A 23,011-nucleotide genomic window follows, 5' to 3' on the forward strand; every position below is an offset into this window, starting at 1 on the left:
TACCATAGACAAATGCTCAGATTTGATGAAGGAAACAAAATCATGAGACAGAAATCAGAGCCAACTTTGAAATAAATATTCATTATAGTACTAGTGCAAAAAGTTTTCCCATGGTAAATCTGAGCCAAAGCAACAAAAAAACCTCAGAAATAACCCCTGTCTTCCCAGAAAAACTTAAAATACCTAGACTTGAGACCCTCCCCCCAGAATACGGCCGTCTTTCAGGTGCAACTCACAAAGCCTGGGCTGACACTTTGAAGCAAGTGTCTCGAAGGAACCCAAAACAGCAAGTGGAAATTCTTTTTATGTTTCATCTTAAGTAACTCTCTCAAAGCTAGTGGACATCATGAAATTAAGAATTTCAGAAGCACTGTCTTGTTAATTTGACTATATTGTGCCACCCCTTTTATGCAGGCTTCTCCAGAGATAAATTAACTCTTAGCATCCCAAACAGTAACTCAATACAACCAGTCTTAGAGCCGGACTGGAAGCCACAGTTACAGCATTGACTCTCAAAATCATTTACCACAGTCAATGCTTTGCCTGCACAGATGCTTCAATAGCTTTAGCTTTTCTCTGCTTCAGCTGTGTATTTCAGTGTAGTATATATTCTTTCTATCACGCATAATAGTTTCGGAGACAGGAGATACATGATCTATCTACCATTATTTGATAGGCCAGTGCTTTCAGCAATAATAATGAATTTATAGAAAGCTTAGCTGTCAGTAACCAAGGCAGGTACCAATACTGAAAATACTTAGCACTGTAAGAGGATTTTTTACAGTACACGGATTCATGGGTGCTGCGGCCTACAACACAGCAATTCTGATAATTTTTTATCACAAAGATATACACATATCAAATACCACATTTATTTTACCGACCCTCAGGCAAACCTAATTCTATTTTTCTAATTAACAAGTCCAGATTAAAAAAAAAAAAAGTCTCTCTTGACAGTAACTCATGAGATTTCTGCTGAACTTTATACAACATGAAACAAAAAGCACAGCATGTCTAGGACCGTTGTGATGGAAATGTAAAGAAAAGTGCTTAATTATTAAACCTGTGATACTGCAGGTAGGTGGGAGAGAATTATCCCCTTCAGAAGCATTGAAGTATAATCCTCTCATTTGTCTATTTAGCTCTACCTCAGGTGAAAGCATAGAAGAAACAGAAAAGATGACATGTAGTCTCCTCTGCATTGCCATAACAGTCAGCATTGACTGATTTAAAAGTAATGCAAGCTTAAAAAGAAAACCACACAATTCAGTTTAATTCACATAACTTTTGCCCTGAGTAGATGTCATTCTAACCTAATAAATGAACTTCCAAGTCTTTGGCTCCTGGTTGTGCAAATAGAGCATTGCTTTCAGCATGCACACCTTGGAGGTACCCAACTGCAGAGCAGTACGTGAAAGGATTTTTGTTGTTTCCCACATTTGGACCATGCAAAGTGTCTACAGTTTTCTTGAGGTGCATCAGTAATGTGAATTGCAGCCTGCGGCAAAGCCAGAGCTAGTACAATTTTCTTAAACAAGGTTTAATACATGTAGCCAGTGTCATCAGCTTCATTTTGGATTAGCTGTAGTTTCCAGGAAATTCTGAAGGTGGGATACGATGGGCACTGCGGTAATATAATCTTGATGTTGGAGAGGCATAAATAACCATTGCAAGGTCAGGCTTTAGGGGAAATGACTACAATCAACTTACTAGGAACAGAGATGGCAGGCACTTTGGACATGCCACAGGGGATCTGCGGAGCGGCTTGTCCCCAAAGGACCTTTTGTAACTTCATCTTGGGTGGAACTTCAGCTCCACATCACTCTAACCAGATGCGTACATATGGTAATTAATATACTTAAGTCACATTTTCCTCTTACATTACAGCAATTGTATGAAAGACTCTAGGCTAGAAGCTGCTGAATCAGGAAATGGATCAGAAGCTAACTAAAATGCCTTTCTAGTTATTGATTCCTGCTCTCTGTTTCATGTCAGCTTCCTAGAATCCATCCAACACAAGCACGAAAGGGTAATGAGTTTCTGAACACACACTCTAATAGTGCACACTGCATCAAAGCTTTCAGTAATTGCCTGGATGCTGCTTCCCAGCAGTACTAAACAACTTAAATATAATTAGCTGGAAGCCCTATGGGTTGCATTTCCCCACTGGAACACCTCTTACACTAATCCATTTATCAGGCTGACAGATGACTGAATCACTGGTACCATGGACCCATTCTACTAATAATATTTCTCAAGCCAACATTTTGGTTTGCTCCTTATCTGGTACATTTTTGCAAAGAAAAAAACCTGCATTATTTAGAGTGGGGAGAGAACCAGACACATAACAGATTAATCTCTTCCCAGTAGTGAACAATGTTATTTGTTTGATTAGCCCACCAAGTATAAAATGTTGGAGCTATCAGGCAGAAAATGGAAACAAAATGTATGCATTATGGAATTGCATGATGCCAAAAATAACAGGGAAACACACAAACACTGAAAGGACTTTTGGAAGTTTTCCAGCCATTCAGAAGTTTTTGGAAGTTTCAATAAGAGGATAGTTTTCAGGGTATCCTTCCTGAAGATGGCCTCACTAGCTGTCAAGTGAAAATTTCTCCATACTATTTACTTCTGGTACATCCTTCTAAATGAAAGGTGACAAAAGGAAATTTTAAAGCTGTTTGAATTATATGCACATAGACATGAACTGAACATCATGCTGCCACAGAACTATGCACTTTGCAAGCTGCTAGAGAATTCTCATAAAAGTACAAAAAAATATTTAACTTCTTGGGACATTTTCTAACGCTGTAACAAAAACTATTTTATCATTGTATCCCTGTGGCCTTTATTTCCAGACAGGTTCCAATAAGTAGACCTCTGCAGGGGCTGACATTTTGGGGACTGCAGGCAAGGTCTTCCCAAATGTGCCATGCTGTTGAAATAAAGTCATTGTAAAAATGATAAATGCTCATCAAATTCTTTTAAACAATGAAAAAAAATTACTCTAGGATGTTATACTCTTATGCTTCCTTTCCAACAAATTGTGGGACAGGATATAAAAAGGAACAAAGCTGGTAATGGCCAGTAAGAAGATCTAGAAAAAGAGAGGTTTTAAAAGGTGCCCTTCTTCTAGACCTGTTATACTGTGGTCAATAATCCATATTCTGGCTTGGAATCACCAGGACCCAGCTAGAGTGGTAGCTTTGTTTCATCTGGTTATTTCCCCTGGATGTTCTCATTATGAACAGAGAAAATCCTGATGTCACAAAAAAATAAAACAAGAAGAAAAGACTCCTTGTACTACTACGTGAGCCAAATCAATATGCTTGTTGTAAAGCTGACAGTCAACATTCATGCATTCTCTTAAAGAGTACTGCAAGTTAAACTTAACCCATGGCCTCACCCTTTTACCTGGGAAGACAGCCATCAGTATGAATTCAATTCCAAAGAGTGACTACAAAAGCTATACTTAGTATTTAACAATGAAAGAGATAATCAAAATACATCCAGTGATCAGAAACTGATTTAGCTTGTGAATCCAGCAACAGTAAGATAAGGTACAGCCTGCATTTCTCTGGCTCAAGACCAACAACCCATGTCAGAACAGGGCCAAGGAACAGCAGCTACTTGGACATCACCAGACTTGATTTTTGAAAATGCAATCACAGGTGTTTACACTGCCTGGTAAAGTACCTAGCAGGTTATTAAATACTGAGTTGTTTGGGATTTCTTCATGTGAACCCGGGAGCAGAAATCTCAGTTTCACAGGCGCTCTCCACCCACTCCTTCCCTCAGGCCTGAAACTGGAAAGCTCATCCCAGAGACATTGACACTTGCACATCAGCCAGCCAACTTCTCTGTCACTCAAAGTCAGCCTCTTCCTTCCCAGCTTCATCTCCTCTGTTTCGTCTATTTTCTAGTTCTACAAAAGAGCAGACAGTATCCTGAGGAAGGGCTGCCCCGAACCATACGAACCTCAACACTTGTCAGTCATACTTTCACATGAAGCGCAGAATTTCACACTCCTGTTTCCACAGACTCCTTTGAAAGGCAGTGGTATTGAGCAGGAAAAACATCACATCTAATCAAAATAACATTCTGAAGTAAAAAATGTTGAAAAATCTTCTCCTGCTTTTAGCCATTTTTAATAAAACAGGTCATGGTCATGAATTTCCTAAGAAAGAAACTGTCTTTGCCAGGCAGGGAGTTTAACATTACTTTAATTTGTATGCTTTACAAAAAAACTTGCTGTATTGTCAGTGAAGCTGAATTTCCTGCGTATTATTTCTCATTTGAGACAATTCTTTATTTTTGAGGTAAATAATATCTCTTTAAAGCCCTTCCAAAATTATTACATAAACAGATTCTTCCCTTTATTTTAAGCCAGGGGCAAATATACAGCAGCTTTATAGTTAAATAATTGCGCTAAATTCTTGGGTTTTTTTTAATAGAAGCAGAAAAAAAGAGTTTGAGGAGAAGAAAGGAATCATCTAAGAATAAAACTTACAGCTGGAGTCATACTCCACTAACTACCACACTTCATATGGCAGGCAGTGTACACCTGGAAGGACGTGCCACGCTAAGCAGTTAGATACTGCAAAAATGCAGGCGGTTTTATAAGTGCACATAAATGGCTGTTCTAAAAAGCACGGCAGAAGTGACCTAATACATTGATCTGCAAACAGAACAGTTATTTGTAGTATCTATTTGGAAATTTGATTTTCATATTCAGTAACTACGATCTTCAGCATTAGAAAGAGACTGAATTTTCTTGCAGGATGACTTCTGCACAGGCTCCCTCTTTGGACTCCTGACTGGACCAAACCCATTAGAACTGGTTCTAACTCCAGAGCTGGCCTTGCTTTGAGTCAGCTGTTGGACTAGAGACCTCTTGAAGTCCCTTCCAACCTGAATCATCTTATGATCCTACAATAATAATCTCTCCATTACATATGCTTGTTGTGCTATTTACGTAGAAAATAAGGAGCTTCATAAGAAATGTAAGGGCACAAACTTGCATATTGAATCCAGACAGACCCAAGGTCTTAAAAGTTATCAAACATGAGATATTCCTTCTGATCATACAGAATTTACACTGGTCAAGCAACTATAACAAAGCTAAAGACTGATGACTAAAGACACAGAATGTTTTTGTTATACTGCAGATTACCTTCCAGCATTACCTTTTCCTTTTACCTAAATCACTTGTAGAGCTATAGGAGTAAAAACTATTTATATCAAATAAATTACAGTTTAACTATGTGAATTGTAATCTTACCCCAGTTAAAATGCATAATAGGTTATACTGTCTGGATATGAAAAATGACCTGAGAATACTGGCTAGAGAAATACACTAAATGAAAAAAAGAGCATGAACATGAATTTATCTGCAGTAAACAGGGCTGTGAAAAACCTGAGCATTTCAAAACACGCAGACAAAAAAACCTTCCAACAAATGTCACACAGACTTTGTGGTAAAGAGCACTAGTCTGGCACCTTCTTGGTCTGAGGAACCCAATCCTTTGAGCTGGCCAGTAACCTAGGTATCTCATCACATTTGAACTTTTTAGTAAAATATTGTATGAGTCAGCAGTAGAAGTGAAATTCCAGGGAAAAAAATCTTCAAAATTATCATCTACATTTTGCAGGAAATAACTTCTCTAAATTTGGATCCAGTTGACTGGTTATTCTGATTAATCTGACAGTTGACTCTAGCTGTCTCATCATCATATGCCTTACAGGAGTAAACAAGTATCTATACCTCTACACTCAGACCAAATTCACCTCTTTTGACTAGCATATATGAGAATTTTGACTATACACATGAGAAAAGTTTGTTTGTATAACAAGACTGGGATAAATTCCTTTAATGAATTTCAGTAAAGTATTATCTCTCAATATATGTGATGTTCTATGCTTTAATGCAATTCTGATACCATAAGTAGCATGATCTAACCACCTTTGGTTTGTTTTATTTCATTTTTCCATCTACCGTAAGACGTATTTTAGCTAATAAAGATCACAGATTTTTTATGACTCTGTAGTCTGTACTTTATTGAGGAGACACACAGAAAGAGTAGTCAAGATCTTAGTATTAGTAAATGGTTATTTAAGTGATTTACCCAACACATGGTTTATATTCTGTATCACATGATATGTCCATACATAGTAAAGTTCACAAAGTATGTTCCAAAGCCATTAAGAAAAATCTTAAGTGTCAAAACTTAAAAAAAACCCAACAAACCAAATGCAAAATCACACCAAAGCTTGAAAAATCAACTAACTAGTTAAACTTGTTGAGGAGGGAGAGAGACTATTGAAATGCAGAAAACTGCAGAGGTAAGTTGCTTTACTTTTTCCGGAAGCTTCTGGCCTTGCTACTCCAGCAGAGAAGCCCAAAGGTCCTGTTTCTGTTGCTTCATACATCATTTCTGGAAAGCTTGCAAGGACCAAAGACCTTAGGAGTGGAAAGGGAAAAATGCTTCTATTTCTGCCAGCACCATGAAGTGTCTCACAGTGTTTAATGCTTACCTTTAATAAATTCTTCTAGCTCTGTTCAATAAACAGTTGGTTTGTTTTTTCAAATACTAAAGTAAGAAATGAAGAACATCTGAAAGTCATACAGATCAGGACAATAATCCGAATTACAATGCAGACTGCTTAAATTAGTATATATACATGTATGTCCTAATGTAACACTGCACCTTCATGTACATTTTATAGCACTGAATTTTATGCAACCAGTATGTGATGTTACTTTTAGTCTGCATTAAAAGGTAATTTTTCCCAGGGTCTCAGAAGTGCAATTACCATTGACTTCAAAACAAAAGGGAAGAGGCCTGAAGTTCTGGAAACCATGTCAAGTCTTTTCATCTTGAAAACTAAACTCTCCTCCTGCAAATTGAGAAAACTATTAAAAGTGAGAGCTAAGTATTTGCACAGAAAGATACCTGCTTTTATTGTGCTGTATTAATTGAAACAGAACTTTTTTATTTCATGATGGAACATGTCAGGATGTCCATGCCACTTAACTCTGATTCCAATTTAAGTATATGTATATGGATGCTGATGCCTAAAGCTGGGTGTATGAATTTTCAGTCTTCATTATAATGAGTGGTTTTCTTGTATTATATTAGCAGGAAAAGAAGGACCTAATAGCAAAAGATTCACTGAAGTCAAAGAAGAATGATAGCAATGATAGCAGCAACAAAAAAAAAGGATCATTTAAGAGTCTTTTTGCATAACAGTTTAGAGATTCTGTTTACATCTAAGTGTTTTAGTGAGATGTAAGGTGTTACAGTCATTTTTTGCCCTGGCCTTTGAAATTATTTATGAAAATTCTGAGGCATAGACTAAGAGGCTTAGAAGCTCTGCTTAGAAATTCTGGAGGACGGGTATTAAAAAGTTCCATTTCATCAGGATAGCAATCAGTGTAGCCATATTCCCAATTCTATCCACTGTAGAGTGCAATTTCAGGCTGCTGTCATGCTCCTTGTTCTGACTGAAGCTTCACAGGTGTAGCCTCACTCCCTTGCTTCTCATAACCGCTCTTCCCTTACATTCCTGCTGAACATTGCTGCCCCTCAGTATCTGTGGAATAGCTGCTTATGTTAAAATGATTCTGATTAAAAGAGTTCAGAGACTTGGTGTTAAAAAGTTTTTAAACTAACCTAGATTATAGTGAACAAATCAGGTTAGGGAGTGACTACATGATCAACTAAATCTCGTGGGAGCAATACTGAACAGTTGTGAACAGTGGGGGACAGGAGTCTATTCAGCCAATTCAGCTGCTTCCAAAATAAAATGTGGGAAACAGAGAATTGCTCTCTCCCTTAAGTTCTGCTCCTTTCTTTTTTTTCCCCAGTATCTAAAATCCTAAAATTTGTATTGCTTATTCAGGCTGCCAAGTTTCCTCAAAACAATTACCTTTCCAGCAGTACCCGAGTTCAGACTTTCAAGGCACATCAATATGGTAGCTAAAAAAACCCACCCAAACTAAATGCCCCCCACCCCCCAACCACCACCTCAGTAAACCAGCAATGAATTTAAACACAGTCATCTTGGCGTCCTCAATTCACCTTGTTACTGCACCTCCAGTTGCTACAGCACAGATGGGATGCAACATCTCCCACTGTTTGGGGACTGCCCCTAAAGGTGAGCCATATGTTTTGCAATACCCAGAAACAGCAGGATAAGATAAGGAAATCTCTGCAGCCTTAAGGCAGAGTTGCTTTGATTTCACTGCTTTGTGTCCTGCCCTTATTTTTTTATTTCTTTTTAATCAAGAGCTTTTGCAATTTAATTTATCTGGTTAAGCCTACAGAAAAAAAAATACAAATACTGTGTTTGCATATGTGTGTATGTAATGCATAGGAAAGCTCCTGTGTTATCTGTGTGTGTAACATTTTACCTTCCACTAGACAAATATATTTTTAAACAGTTTGGAATCAAAACAACATTCTCAGCATTCAAGACATTCTGTCATCACTGCCCATTTGTTGCCCTCTAGGTTTCTTTCAGTTGGCAAATTTCCCACTTAAGGAATTATCAGATTCATCTGCTTAGACAAGACTGCAAAATAAAATGAAAAGCTGGATTATTCTAGAGAACTCATATTTTTCTTCCAGGGCAGAAAATCCAGTGTATAAGAGCTGAACATTAACAGCAAATGGTACCAATCTCTCAGACTTCACAATTCTACCTCACTATACTCTGCGAAATCTAATTTTGACTAAGACACCGCAACATTTATTTTACATTTATACTTTACTTTTTAAAATATATTTATTGCCACTTATGTTAACCTGTTTTGAGGCCCTAAATATTATGCTCACAGGTGATGGGTTTTTTTTACTGTTGTGCGAGTAAGCAGGCTGCTTGTGCATACTGCTGCTTCTACACAATTTAATTACCAATTGCTTTGCTAACATTTTTGCTACATCATATTTTTTGCAGAGAAAAAGTATAAGAGAAAAAGGAAGAAGACATGTAAAAATGAATAAATTACCAGTTTTCCACAGCAAGATGATTCAGGATTTACTTGAGTGATGGAGTAGCTTTCATGTCAGAAGCTGTACTGCAAAACCATGCTTGTATTTCTGGGCCCACTGGCTGCCGCACCAAGATTTCTGGAGGCATATGCCATCGCTCTTAGTACTGTAATACTCTAACACTCTATGCAACCCTTCTGTATCAAAGTGTAGGAACACTACTTTCTCCCCCTACGTAGAAAGAAAACTGGGAAGGTCTGGAGAAATGCCTCAACATCAACTTTCCTTACTAAACAGCTGAAGCAAGTTTCATTTTCTTGCCACTGATGAATGAACTAACAAAAACTCTATCAAATTCAGTGTACAGTTTCAGGCGCTGAGTGCATACACACACGCACATGCACCCAAGGTAAGCAGATGATGAACATAAGACAAATCCTAAGTGATCCTAAAGTGATTAACATAACAGCAAATCCATTACTGAGCCAGAACTGCTTTATGGAGACTACTGCCTTCCAGTATTGATACTAAACTACTATCTTACACAGTTCACACAAGTAAAAGTCTATTTCAAGGTGTTATATTGTTATAATACAGTGATTAATCAATTTATTTTTAAAGCCTCCTCTGAGAGCTTAAAAATTCATGATTCACTTTATTAGTATTCTGTACAGCTTTCCTGTATTTTTTGAGTAGTATGATTAAATTTACCTGTGGTTGCTAATGGTCGCAATAAGGAAAATGCTCCATATAAAATCACCATTCCACATACACCCAATGGATCTCCTTAAAATACACTGCGAATCCCAAACAAAAAGGACTGCAAGTGACAAATCCTTTTCCTTTATTCTCAAACTGGCTAACCTGAATATGCTGTTTGTGCAAAAGGCAGACAGGATGGACTTGTGAAGAAATATTGCAAATGGAACAATGAAGTAGTGCATTTTATTTGTCCCATGTTAGGTCAGAAATTAGTCCATAAAATCATTTGGGTTCAGGCCCTATTGACTCACATTTTACAAGACAAAAATTCATCCAAGAGTTGATGCTATGAAATGAGGACTACCAAAGAGCATGGTGAACCTGGAAATTTGATGTGTTCCAGTTCACCATTAAAGATTTTCTACTAGGTTTCAAGGATCTTCATACTGTCTTATTTATTTAGACTGCACATTCTAGTAGTCAGGCTTGGGCACCAAAAGATGCTAAGTACTGCACTTTGCCATTCTGGGCATAAAGGATTAAAAATTTATTAAAGAAATCCAACCAACTGTTTAATAAGATTGAATCCATCATCCATAGGAATTGCCAGAGACAGAGACCTACAAATACATTCTGGTTTTATTGAATGTAGCAAGATATACAAGCACAGAATCTCATGAAAGAGCCAACCGATAAATAATTTTGTGCCATCTGAAATGATAGTTCATTCTAAAACCTGAAGTCATGCACCAAAGAATAGTAAGATATACTGTAAAGTAATAAAAAACAATGTAAGAAGAGCAATGTATAAGGACATCTATCATTAAGATATACTATTATGAGGTTCTAGCAACATAAACCATGGTTGATTATCTGAATGATTTCTCTGTTGTGTGCACTGCAACATATACTCTGGAAGAACAAAGTTCATTACTGTGGAAGTTAAATGATCTTGTTGTTTCTCCTTTTTCTTGATCTGCCGAGCTATTCAAAATTACGCAACTGAGGGGTGTTTTCAGATGGAAAAAGTACCTTGGTTCCGAAAGAGGCACTGGCACGTCTTTTCAGAAATATCATGTTAAAAATAAACCATCATAAAAATCACATTGTATTGACTCTGTGACTCTAAAAATGCACTCTAGACTGTATTTACCATTAAAGGTGATGAATATGTTCTAATTCACTGGTGATTTTTCAGGTACAGGCAGCCCTCCACCAAGGCACTTCACTTCTTCCTTCCCCGGGAAAAGGGGGCACAAATATTGTCATCAGATGGCAACGCAGACCCACCACAGGGCTAGTGAAGGGGCACTTCATTAGGAGTCTGCTGACAGATGCAAACATTCTGTAAAATTCTTTAAAGCAGAAGCATGCCATTAATTTCAGTATTTATTGCTTTCTATGAAAGATAAGTGACTCAACGTTCAGAAGGGCTTTACAAGGCTAATATTTTGTCCCTGTCTAATGCTTTTTTGCTTCGTGATGTGCCTGCCTATTATGAGACTAAACTTATTCCAAAGAATAAATTAAGCAATAAGACATGACAAGCAGCACATTTGTAGGCAATTTACTTACCACCTGAGGCATGCTACAGCAGCTCAAGGCCAAAGGTTGAGTAACTTTAACCATTCAATAAATGCAATAATAATCGAACTGAAATGCACAGCATTGGGAGACTTATTTCTATCATGATATGGGATTTATACATGGAACCAAGTGCTTCTGTGCATTTAGTGACTGTTATTAAATAAATGATACTGCTGAGAAACTTCTTTTAACCATTTTCCTGAAAACGCTATCCAATACAAATTAAATGTGGAGGTTTATATACATTGTTCTATGACCAGACATTGCTTGTGAAATGACAGAACTACCCCCTGGCCTGTAGGTCCAGTAGTAGTTTAAAAAAATCCATACAGACATGTATAAATATTAAAGGACCGGGTAGCACAGGACAGGACGGATATAAGCCACTTTAGGGATTTAGCAACTGGCCTGCACTATCCTGATCACATACCAATTAATTAAGATCTAGTTGTGGAAGCAACAAACAATTAATTGAAAATAATTTAATTTTTTCTAACAGCACTACCTCACCTCATTCTGAAGAGACCATGCACAGACACATGGCTGGGCTACTGGAACATTGTTCACTTTGTTGGTCCAGCTTTAATGAGTAAAACAATGACATTATTTAGGTTTGTGATTCGCCAGTCACAGTAAAGTTCACCTCTTAAATAAATAGAGCTACAAGCTGGCTTTAATTTGTACTCGGCATACCAACAATTGATTTTCCCCATAAACTCACTCTCTTTCTGCTCTGCTTTGTAACTACATGGTCTGATACAGTTTAACCCTGGTGCGGAGAGCTGCCTTTCATCCACATTTCTAAAAACTCCAAAAAATTAACACAACTGAGAATAAAAGATGTGAAGATCCACTCATGAGGTTGAAAGACTGGACAGTAACTGGTTTTACAAGAAAGCACAGCACCTGTTTGGCCTGTTGTCTTCATTCTGCTCTGATGAGTCTTAATCTGTAAGGAAGGCTATTTTTAAAGATGAAGATAAGAATAATTTAAAAAACTGAGAACTAGCTACTGGATTCTCTTTTCCTGTCTCTTCTACCCTACTCCCTCCAAACAAGGGAAAAAAGTCCATCCACAGTTGAATACTGAATATGAACACATGTAAATAAAACCAAAATCCTTTAAACATTAGCACACTGACGTTTTCTATGATCATTAGCAAATGAATGGTATCACAGCCAAGCTCCTGGATATTAAAGACAGAAACATACAGCTCTGAGAAAGGCTGCCACTGCTCCTAATGCTCAGTGAAAACATGCTAGCAAAAATCCAAACACAAGACCATTCTTATTTTCTGATTCTATACTCTATAAAGATGTTTCTTACAGTTCAGTCCAGACAAAATGTAACTTACAGTCTCATACTAAAAGTGTATTTGTGTTCCAATTTACAGAAGTCATTCAACTATTCTAAATTTTTAATGTATTTTCCACAAAACACAATTCTGCATGATATACACAATATTTAAATTATTTTAAATGCAAATTTAAAATTAAAAAACCATAAAACCAGACTTACTATATTAAGTCAAACATCCACTTTAGCCATTATCTCTTCTTTAACCATGGCAAAAGTAGGTATCTAATGAAGAATGAATGAACAAAGCAAGGACACAGCGATACTCTCCCTGCGCCCAACAGTCTACAGCTCTGGGATCTCCTGGATGGTTCCAGTATCAAGACACACCAGGATGTATTTTAGTGGAACATTAATGCATACTCCTTGGAATTTATGACCACATAAAAAAATCCTGCTGTAGATCGTTGGTAGGTATCATTATCATGTTATGGGTCAAAATACCTAACTATGATTTTAGCTATCTTAATTCTTAGTTGAATGCAACTCTGTCTTTAATTTTTATATTTTTTGTTCTAAGTAAGAAAAAGATTCTAGCATTCAACTCCTTCTTTTGAACCTGGCCCAAATCCTGAACCAAACACACAAATACTTCTACAATAAATTTGCACATCAAAGCTCTGCATGAGAACTGGGGATTTTCACAAACACTTATTCAACAAATGTGAAATCTTCACATACATGTACATAAGCACAATTTGTAGAGGTAATAGACCTATCAAAAAATTAACCAGAGGTATGTTCTTGCACATTTCTTCCTCTTTGAAAAACTGATTTTAGGACTATTGTGCCCCTGCTGAAATGGTGTTCTTTTCATGCAAGTGTAATCACTTGTCATTGCACCTGAGAACAAACCCAAAGTATGCAGTGATCTTGAGGACAAGCCCATTGCTCACTGACATTTTGCAAACATTCAGCCTTCGGACTTCTACAAATTTCCTTCAAACCAGGGGGACAGAATTGCTGGGTTATTACTGAGCAATTCTTATATTTTAGAGAAGAACTGCCAATGTCTTATGTTACTGCTGCACTGTCTTCTACTTTATTCCAGCTAAATAATTAAAAACCCTTTAGTCCTTCTGACAGTCCTAGACTCAGCAAGGCTGTTAATCAATATCACATAAAAGGGAATTAGGCTTAGGCAACTGTTGCACAAGGCAGAATGGATAAGGCAAGAGGGAAAGAGATCTCCCCTTTAGAACAGAAGACTAATTTTCTGTATTTCACAACACACCCTACCAAACGCGCACACAGACTTGTGAACACACGATACACACAGATGTGCAGGGGAATCCAAATTAACCTCAGCAACCCACAGTCACCTATCCTTCCATTCCTTCCTAAATTCCCTGTCTTCACATGTTGCAGGGATTGAAGAAAACTCTCAGCACCAACGTATTTGAAATATTCAGTTTACAGGGAAAATTTGACTGCATTCAACCACTTCTGAAACTTCTACCATGTGACTGCAAAAGGGAAAGATAAACAAAAGAAGGTATTTAATAAATACTATCTGAATTCTGCTCAATGCAAAACATTTAGGAAGACTTATGTTTCCAATAATTTCAGGAATTTTTCTACAATCTCTGAACTGGCCACAAGTTACGTATTTTTTCATTCTTTTCTTGTCCTGCAATTAATCAATAGGCTATTAAGAGCAATCCTAGGCTGAGAGTCCCAACAAATGAAAGATTCACATGAAAGGGTGTAAAGTTTTCCCCATGCTGCCCTGCCACCATGCTTATGCTCAGATCTACCTAGAGAAAATGAGACACAGTTCCCAAGTCTCTTCAACAACTCTTTCTTTCTGATGAAATACTGCAGTATTGAATTCAGAAACACTTCAGACTTCCTACCAGGCCAAGAAATGAACTCACAAGTCAAAGAACAGCAATTTCAGGTAGTTAAGTAAATAAATTAACAGTGATGAAGACACCATCAAGCCACTGACATAGAGGTGGAAGACTTTGTGTACTCTTTACACTCTGCTGTTCTGGGTGACCTATTATATTTCATGTTTAACGACCTGGTATTTATAAAGCACACTAATTCAACTTTAACCCATGCACATTGCAAAAATAACAATTCTGAGTAATGAGGAATAGACAGCATTTCAAACGGAAACACTAACTGATTATTCTTTATATTATACTTTCTGAAGCACTTAGCTGAAATTCAATTTTGCAAGAAGCTAGAACAGTATTTTCCCCCCAAACCTATTGGTAAGGTGAACAGAACCTGTATGTTCTACATCTATTTTATAACTTGCTTCATTTTTTTTGTCTCACCAAGATTTGCTTCAAGCAGTAGGACGTGTGCTCCAGCTAGCACTTCCCTCAAAACAATCCGGAAAACATATTCCATACAGCACACAGTCCACACTCATGAATCACAGAAAGAACAGGAAAACAACTTCAAACAAACCTGGGCTTTTTTAGTTACTTCAGTCCCTTCCCTGGAACTGCTTTGGCCTCAAGGAAGGCTGGCCAACTTCTGGCTCCCAAGCCAGAGAAGCGATGGTGGTGTGCCAGAACTACGCTGCTGACTTGGCTGGGGAAGGCACTAGCAGGAAGGACAGGGCACCTCTGGGTGTGAAAGGAGGCGAGGCAGAAGGGGCGGCCACAGCCAGAATGGCCATGGTCTTCATTACGTGCCCCGAGCTCCAGCTCTATGCCCAGTCTAGCGTCCTTCTGAAGGGGTGCAAACAGTGCCTTGCTGCTGTTATCTCCCCCTTCCAGAGGTCACCCATTTCACTTCAGCCAACACCCTACGTGTTTTGTGGGTCTTGGCCAAAAAGATTCTGGTGCTGCATAGTCATTTACCACAGTGATATTTTAGTTATTTTTTTTCAGAATTTCTCATTACACACTGATTAATTAATCTTTACAGCAGCTTGATACCGCTTACCATGAAGCTGTGTTACATACATACCTAACGAATAATGTGTGCTAACCCACATTTACTATTTTAGCACACTACTTAGCTAGAAAGTAATCAATGACCCTTTCTTATATACAGGGTCATCCTTTTTTTAAAATGGAAATTAAACTTCAATTAAAATATAGAAAAAAATCCATCTTTTAAAAACCGTAAGAGCTTTTGAAATAAAGTTTTACCAGTTAATGAACGTTTATGTAAAATTTGCATGACATTTAATAAACAGTTCTGTATTTTGAACTAATTCAATACGTACCCGAGGAATTATTTGTAACTAGAGAAATTAACTGAGTATTTCTGGTACCTATGTCCTCAAAGATTTTGAAACCAACAGATCTCAGCCTCTCTTTCTTAGTTTTCTAATGTAATTACTAACTGGGAGAAAGTAGGGGCTTTCCTGCCTAGTAATCTCCCAAGCAGTTTCTCATCTTTAAGCTATTCACTAAATTGATAAGCAGAAATGAAGAAAAGCACTTCACCTGCTGGAAAGGCTACAGTTGCCAAATGTGGGTTTACTACCTTACCCAGGTCCAGGTGCATAGTCAGAATCTTCCCACAGTTGAGTTGATGACTTTCTCTAAAACTCCAGCAGCAAATACCGTCTGAATATTATTTTCATTAGATCAATGAATTTAATATATTCAGGACTTGATAGGTCCTGATTTTGGTTAGGATTTAATAGGACTTACAGGTCATGATTCTGCATTTCATATTAAATTGCAAAGAAAATCTGTTCCATTTCTAGTAAAAATTCAAATATATTGAGAGATTCATATTGACTTGTGATTCAGCAGAATCCCCTCATGATACAGCAATTGCCTGGAGTGGATGCAGTGTGTCAGGCAATACTGCTAGACTTGCAGAACGTTGATTAAAAAGCGTGTCTTAAAAAATGGAAGTGGTAAGTATGACTGTAATGAAAGCACCCAGAGAAATCCAAGCAAGAAACTAAAGACAAAGATACATAAATAAATGCACAGCTCAGTTCCCAAAATAGTTTACATTACCAAACTAATCTCTCCTTCTGTAGGGTCACAGCAAAGTGTCATTGTATTTGTAATCTAAACTGAAGCCAAAATTAAAGATATACAGAAATAGTATTTAACAAGCAGAAGTATTCCACCTTCAAAACTTGATTTTCTATGAATAGATGTCTAAATGCAAAGTAATTTCAAAAAACCTACATTTGACAGAAATACTAATTCTTGCATAAAATGGGATCTCCCCTAAATGCCTTTATTTGACCCAACTGACCATAATGTCTAACAATTTAGCTCAGCATACAAAAACCTTATTTCTCCCTTTCATCAAAATGGACTGTCACACAGACCGGTCTGTTAAATGGGCATCTTTGCCCCTCCTCTAGACATTTCTCCTCTGATACCTTCCTCTTCTGTTTATTACAGAGGCTCTGGCTGGGATGGGAAATTGCATGAGACAAACCTTCCTTTAATTAGTGTAGATTGCTATGCCATGAATCAACAAATACACACCACCAGTGCTACCACTATAGCTGTCTTTGTCTCGAAGGCCTATTTGTTTGCCTCCAGTTTCCACCAGAACTCAGCTGCCTTAATCCCCCATATGCCACTCACCTTCTTACTTCGCTGTGTGCCAATTCTTCACGCTAAAAGGCAGTCTGTACATGTATGGAATTTTTTTTTTAATTATGTCTCCAACCTACCAGCTGTCAAACTCTACTTGACATTTACAATAGTGTCTGCAGAGTAATCTGTAGCTATTCCTGTTTTTTTCCACTGTGAACTACTCTTGCTCTTACTTTATGAATTCACTTTCATTGTATACTCCTCATATAAAGCTTATCCTTTTTTGTATACATCTATATTATGGTCGAGTATGAAATTTGAAATAGTGAAACAGTACATTCTTTATGATGACGATGAATTGCATAATACGTATCGAACAACTCCTCTTCAATTTGGCAGGCAGAACACATATTCTTCTCTTTCTGTTAAGGCATTAAACCATCACTTTGGACTTTGGGAAAAAAGGCTAAATTAAGTTTTCAGTGAAGCTTTGCTATAGACCTCTGATATAAAGTAAAAGCTATATCAAGCAACCAACAGTCATCTTAAATCCCAAATGTTTTCATGTTTTGCATTTAAGGTTGGATGATAACTTTGCTCTTTTCTTTTACTGCAGCTCTCAACAACAATGAGCAGTCTCAAGAGATGAAAATAGTTTCTTAGTCTGAAAATCATATGGAAAAAATCAACTGCCCTTTAAAAAAAGTTATAAATGTCTGGACAAACTTTTCCCAGATTTTCCGCCTTCAGTTATTTAATGAACATATGGTTATTTATAATGTGAGCTACACTTGTAGTATTTCAAAAATTAGTTATAAACATGCCTAGAGCTGCTCAGCTCCTCCCAGGACTATACTGACCTCACTCAATACCCTTCCAGTATTGTTTGCTTTGGGATCTCTTTGACAGTGAGCCCATGTTCTTACTTCAGTGTCTTCTCTCTGCCTTAAAACTTACCTTAGTTTTCCTCTCTTAGCAAGTAAGTACCTTATAGCAGTTACTTTATTTTCAGAAAGATCATAACATCAGATATCAATTATGACAAATAAAAACCTTGGCCAGCAGGCACAGCTGATTAAAAATACCTGTAAAATGAATGCAAGCTCAACTATATTTTAAACTAAGTATTCAAGGGACAATAAGGAGTCAATCATTTAGGTTAGTGAAATGTAGCAGAAGTGAATGGTTGGGTTGACATCTTTTTGACAGGTACAATATAGACGTGTCCAAGTGACGTTCCTCTTACAGTCAGGAGACAGGCACTTCTGGAGCGTGATACACCTGATGGGTGAGACTCTGCCCCAGAAGGAGAGAGGCCATGTGCTGGGAGGACCTAAGCCTGAGCGAGAGATGGCTCCGAGGTACACAAGTCGCATCTCTTACCTGAGATCTTACATCTCTGTAACCTGAGAAGTTAGGTGAGATGACTGCACCCAAAAGACCCTATGTTAATAAGCAACAGGGATATAGATGAGACTAGAAATAGAGTCTTCCTTCTACTTTTCTTTCTTATGTATGTATGTAAGTGTATTTCCTTTTTTTTTTTTCCAAACAAAAAGTTAGGCAGTATCACCCTGAAAATCTGCTTCCACGTTTATACAGTTTATTTTACTCACTGCTAGTATCCATGGGGTCTAATGAAACTTCTCATGTAAATATACTGGTTTGCTCAAAATTCCTTCCTGTTTAATGGAGAGTTAATTCAATTCAGTGTACCATTTAACTCAAATTGTAAAATGTCAGTTTTTGCCTTTGCAATCAACATAAACTGCAGATGTAAAATGTGTACCAGAAGACAGAAGGTTTTTTTAATCCAACATCTAGCATTTTCTCAAGTACTCCAGTATGCCCTTTTTTCTACTTTTGAAATTTGATCCTACTGTGGAAAAAAACCAAACCAAACCAAAACATTGACCAAAACATGAATGTTGCATTTAACCATGACTTCAGTTGAAAAAGAAACTGCTCATTTCTTAAATTTCTTCTTAAAGTACATGGAATTACTCTTTGTTTTAAATATTCCTATTCATGATTAATTGCATTTTATACTTCATTTGGGGATTCCACGGAACTTTGTCCTTGACTCCCTTATTCTCCACTCACAAGGGAATCTCATTCAAAAGTGATTTTAATTATCACTTATTATCAAGAATAGATACTCTGTGCTCCAGACTTGCCTCGTCTGAAGACCAGAATCCTCATCCATTTCTGATATGATCAGAACTTTTGGCTGTCAACTCCAGAGTAATTTTTAACACTCAATACTCTTTCTCCCCTTGCTCTGCAGTCCTTCTTGCTACACTACTACTTTTACTAAGTACTGTCAACATCACAGTCATCTTGCTTATCACACAAACTTGCAACCCTTGATAACATTATCTTTAACCTATACATTATTCCAGATCTCAATCTGGAAAATCTCCAAATTTATGTAAGTAACTTTGTTTGTCTGTAGAATCAGAGAATCACAGAATGGTTTGGGTTGGATGGGAGCTTCAAAGAGCATCTAATCCCACACCCCTGCCATGGGGAGAGATGTCTTTCACTAGATTGGGTTGCTCAAAGATCCATCCCACCTGGCCTTGAACACTTTCAATGATGTGTCATCACAAACTTCTCTGGGAAATCTGTTCCAGTGTCTATATAACACCTGAATACAACTCTTATTAATCACAAAGTTTATGTGTAACATTTTTAAGTAACCTACCACTAAATCACACTATCACCTCAAATGCAAGCATTTTTTCGTATTTGTAAGGCCTTTCATAGTCCTTCTCAAACCTCCTTTATCTTATTTGCATGTTATGCCCTTATCCACTTGCTACATTTTCAAACAGTAATCTTCATGTCTCCTTCCATGCTACCTCTTCTATTGGGAAAATGTTTTCTATAAACATCCATCAAGCTACTTTACTAAGGTCCTTTGTATTCTTCTTCAGAACTTTAGAAAACATGAACATTTCCTATGAAATACGTTGCTTTGGTAAGAAAACCCAAACGTGCTATTCTAATGAGAAAAAAATCACTTCTCAAATTTAAATAGAATTTTAAGCCATTTCAGTCCTCCAGATATGCCTTCAAAAATTAATGGGAAGAATGGCCACAGTTAAGGGACTCTAGTGACTTGTTACCGAATCTGTTCAGCCTACCAGTGTTATTCTGGATTCACATCCTGCAAATTCATTCTGGATTTGAAAGTCAAACAGACTTTCTCTGTTATGGCTAACCAAAGTAATCAAAATTTTCCATGTAAAAATTTTTGCCACCACACCTGTTGTAATTCCATTAACATTATGGAGGAAGCCAGGATAAGGTTTGGCTCTACACTTGGAATTTAGTTAACAATCTAGTTAATGTCTGAGCCAGAAAATAATTTAATTTACAATTCCGTAAGCAATTTTGCATGAATAAAAGAGCAGTACACAGGAACTCAACACACTAAAATACAAAGAACGTGAGGATCTGATCCACAGAATAAGAGATGAACAAATTAATCTAGAGTATGGCTTTAAGTTACAAAAAATAAAATTTTAAGTGTTAAACTTTTGGTACAATATGCTCTCCAGAACACATGGTTCCTTGCCTGTTCATGTTCTTATTGTGTCTGATTTTACTGTATGTTGTAAAAAAACCCCAAAACTGTAATTATGTCAGAGTGTATTCAGACGATGTTTTACGGCACAATGAAATGCTTTGAAAGCCCTGTCTCTCAAACACCTCCACATCCCCCTCAGATGCTGAACCCAGGTGACACCACTCCTGGTTATTTCATGTTTACCGCACAAACCCACTAACACCAAGGAAGGAAATTCCAAGGTGTACTTCAAGAAGCTTTCCAAACAAAGAGCTCTTCTGACAGATGTTTTATGTTTTACCATGTTTTCCTAAGAAAAGCTACACGGTCTTGAAAGCTTTCTAACTCGGGCAGCTACGAGCCCTGGGCAGAATTTCTGCGAACCCATGCGTGGCTTTGTGAGAAAGGCTTTTGATCACAGACATCGGAAATCCCAGGGCAAAGACAACAGCCTGCTAACTTTTTATTCTCTGCTGTTCCACAGTATCTAACAAAATCAAGATTAATTAACGCCTCATCCAAAAAAAAATTAAAAAGTGAGATGGGTCACAGTTAGAGAATTTTATTTAGGTAAATCTCTGCAATGCTTTTATTAGGTTACAAGGAAAACATCAAAGCAAGCTTTTAACATGTGCAACAATCTTCTAAAAACTTTTGCGTCACTCTCGAATTTATACCTTATCTAAAAGAAACCGGAGAAAAGGCATAGGAACAAGATTGGAATGACACATCAGACTGATAAAACACTTAAAATCAATGTGAAATATCCCAAGAAATCACAAGTGCTTGAGCAAACTTTCCTAATGTGGTTACTTAGTTTTTTCTTTCCTCACAGAAGTTAGGGTTCCCCCCCCCCCATTTGTGTACTTCTACAAATTCAGGCAGAACTGATTAAGCACTACACAAAGCTTCACTGTTTCTTCTACTCTTCCCACTCCATATATACTGATTTACTTGTAAGGAAAGTGTATTAATCAACTGGCTTATGTCCTGCTAAAATACAGTGGCCAAGATGGAGAAATAAATCCTTTGAGAAGATTGACAATAACTTGAATATTTATTAAGTGTTGTGAACCTTATTAAATAAAGGACCATACAACGAGATTATCATATTCTCATAACTGTAACCCAGACACTTGGTTTGCTACAGGTTATCAGAAGATGTGCATGTGGGCAGAAGCCACTGGACTGGGGGGAGATTTTGTTTTACAGGGGGTCAGTTATGGGAGATTACACAGTGAGGAAAAGCACTGGGATGAAAACTTTCCCTACAATTGCCCCCATACACCCCACCCCCCCTTCCAGGGATGGTTGTTCTGCGTTTTAAACAGGTAAGTCAGAACTTATACATATGAAGACACAGTAATTTGATGTGGGAAATTCTGCTTTAATTTAAGTTAGCTCTTTGTTAATTTAGGGAAGATTACTTCCAATGTGAGTTTAAACTTTTCTCTTACAATCAAGCTGTTTCTTGTTTTCAGCTGAAACAAATACTTTACCCTGTAAATTTACTTAAAATAGCTCTTCTTTCTCCTAAAAAAGTGTGACATATTTTCAGTTCATGTATAAGACTTTAAGTGAATTGTAACAGCTTTTAGCATATGAAAATCTAAGCTTTTTATGCACTGCAATGTATTTCATGATATGACATATGACATGCATTGACAAAATAAAAGAAAAATCAACAATTTATACCTTATATTGCAAACTAATGGTTTCTTAATGGCACTGGAGAAAAGAGAAAAGGAAAAGAAAGTGAAGGCTTTAATGTTAAACTATGCATCAAACCCACTGAATAGCGATCGCTGTGGCCATAGTGGAAACAGGGAACACCAAGAGCTGATAACATTACTTTTTTTCCTGCCCTGCCTCCAATCCTCAGGGAGACCTGCACACACATATCCAATTCCTTTATTCTGGAAGGGTAAGAGCAGAAATGATGTGGTGTCTCCTATACATGTGCTAAGAAACCACTAAGAAAAGACCATCAGGTTCTGTCTGAAAAACTGGGGGAAAAGTTTTTTTCCAGAACACACATGTCTTCTAGATACGAATTTTTTCAGGTTCAGATAGGCTTCGTACCTTGTCCTGATAATTCCTCATTGGCCACTAACACTTTCTCCAATTGAGAGATGAACACAGTCTAGGAACTGTGTCCGAAACAAAGTCATTTAATCCTGGTACTAACAGACTACAACAGCAGCACTGGTCAACACTTCACAGCAGCCTGGGGCCACGTTGTGGTGTTTATTTTGATACAAGCACATGCACACAGAGGTTCCCCAGCCTAGCACCACTTCAAAACAACAAC

At 37.3% G+C, this 23,011-nt stretch overlaps 1 protein-coding gene across 11 annotated transcripts in view; it reads right to left on the bottom strand.

Moving 5' to 3' along the window:
• Positions 1-23,011, bottom strand: part of TBL1X (transducin beta like 1 X-linked) — a 201,189-nt gene that overhangs the window by 99,825 nt on the left and 78,353 nt on the right. For 2 of the 11 annotated variants that reach the window (XM_074858845.1, XM_074858849.1), the window contains exon 3: positions 6,360-6,463. The exons of 7 other annotated variants lie outside the window; for them this stretch is intronic. The gene's annotated coding sequence lies outside the window, so the exon portion shown is untranslated. Of the gene's footprint in view, positions 1-6,359; positions 6,464-15,066; positions 15,323-23,011 lie in introns of those variants that run through there. 2 more of the 11 variants (XM_074858850.1, XM_074858848.1) reach the window with 2 other exon arrangements.

Source organism: Strix uralensis, chromosome 2, assembly GCF_047716275.1.
Source record: "Strix uralensis isolate ZFMK-TIS-50842 chromosome 2, bStrUra1, whole genome shotgun sequence".
Lineage (NCBI taxonomy): Eukaryota > Metazoa > Chordata > Aves > Strigiformes > Strigidae > Strix > Strix uralensis.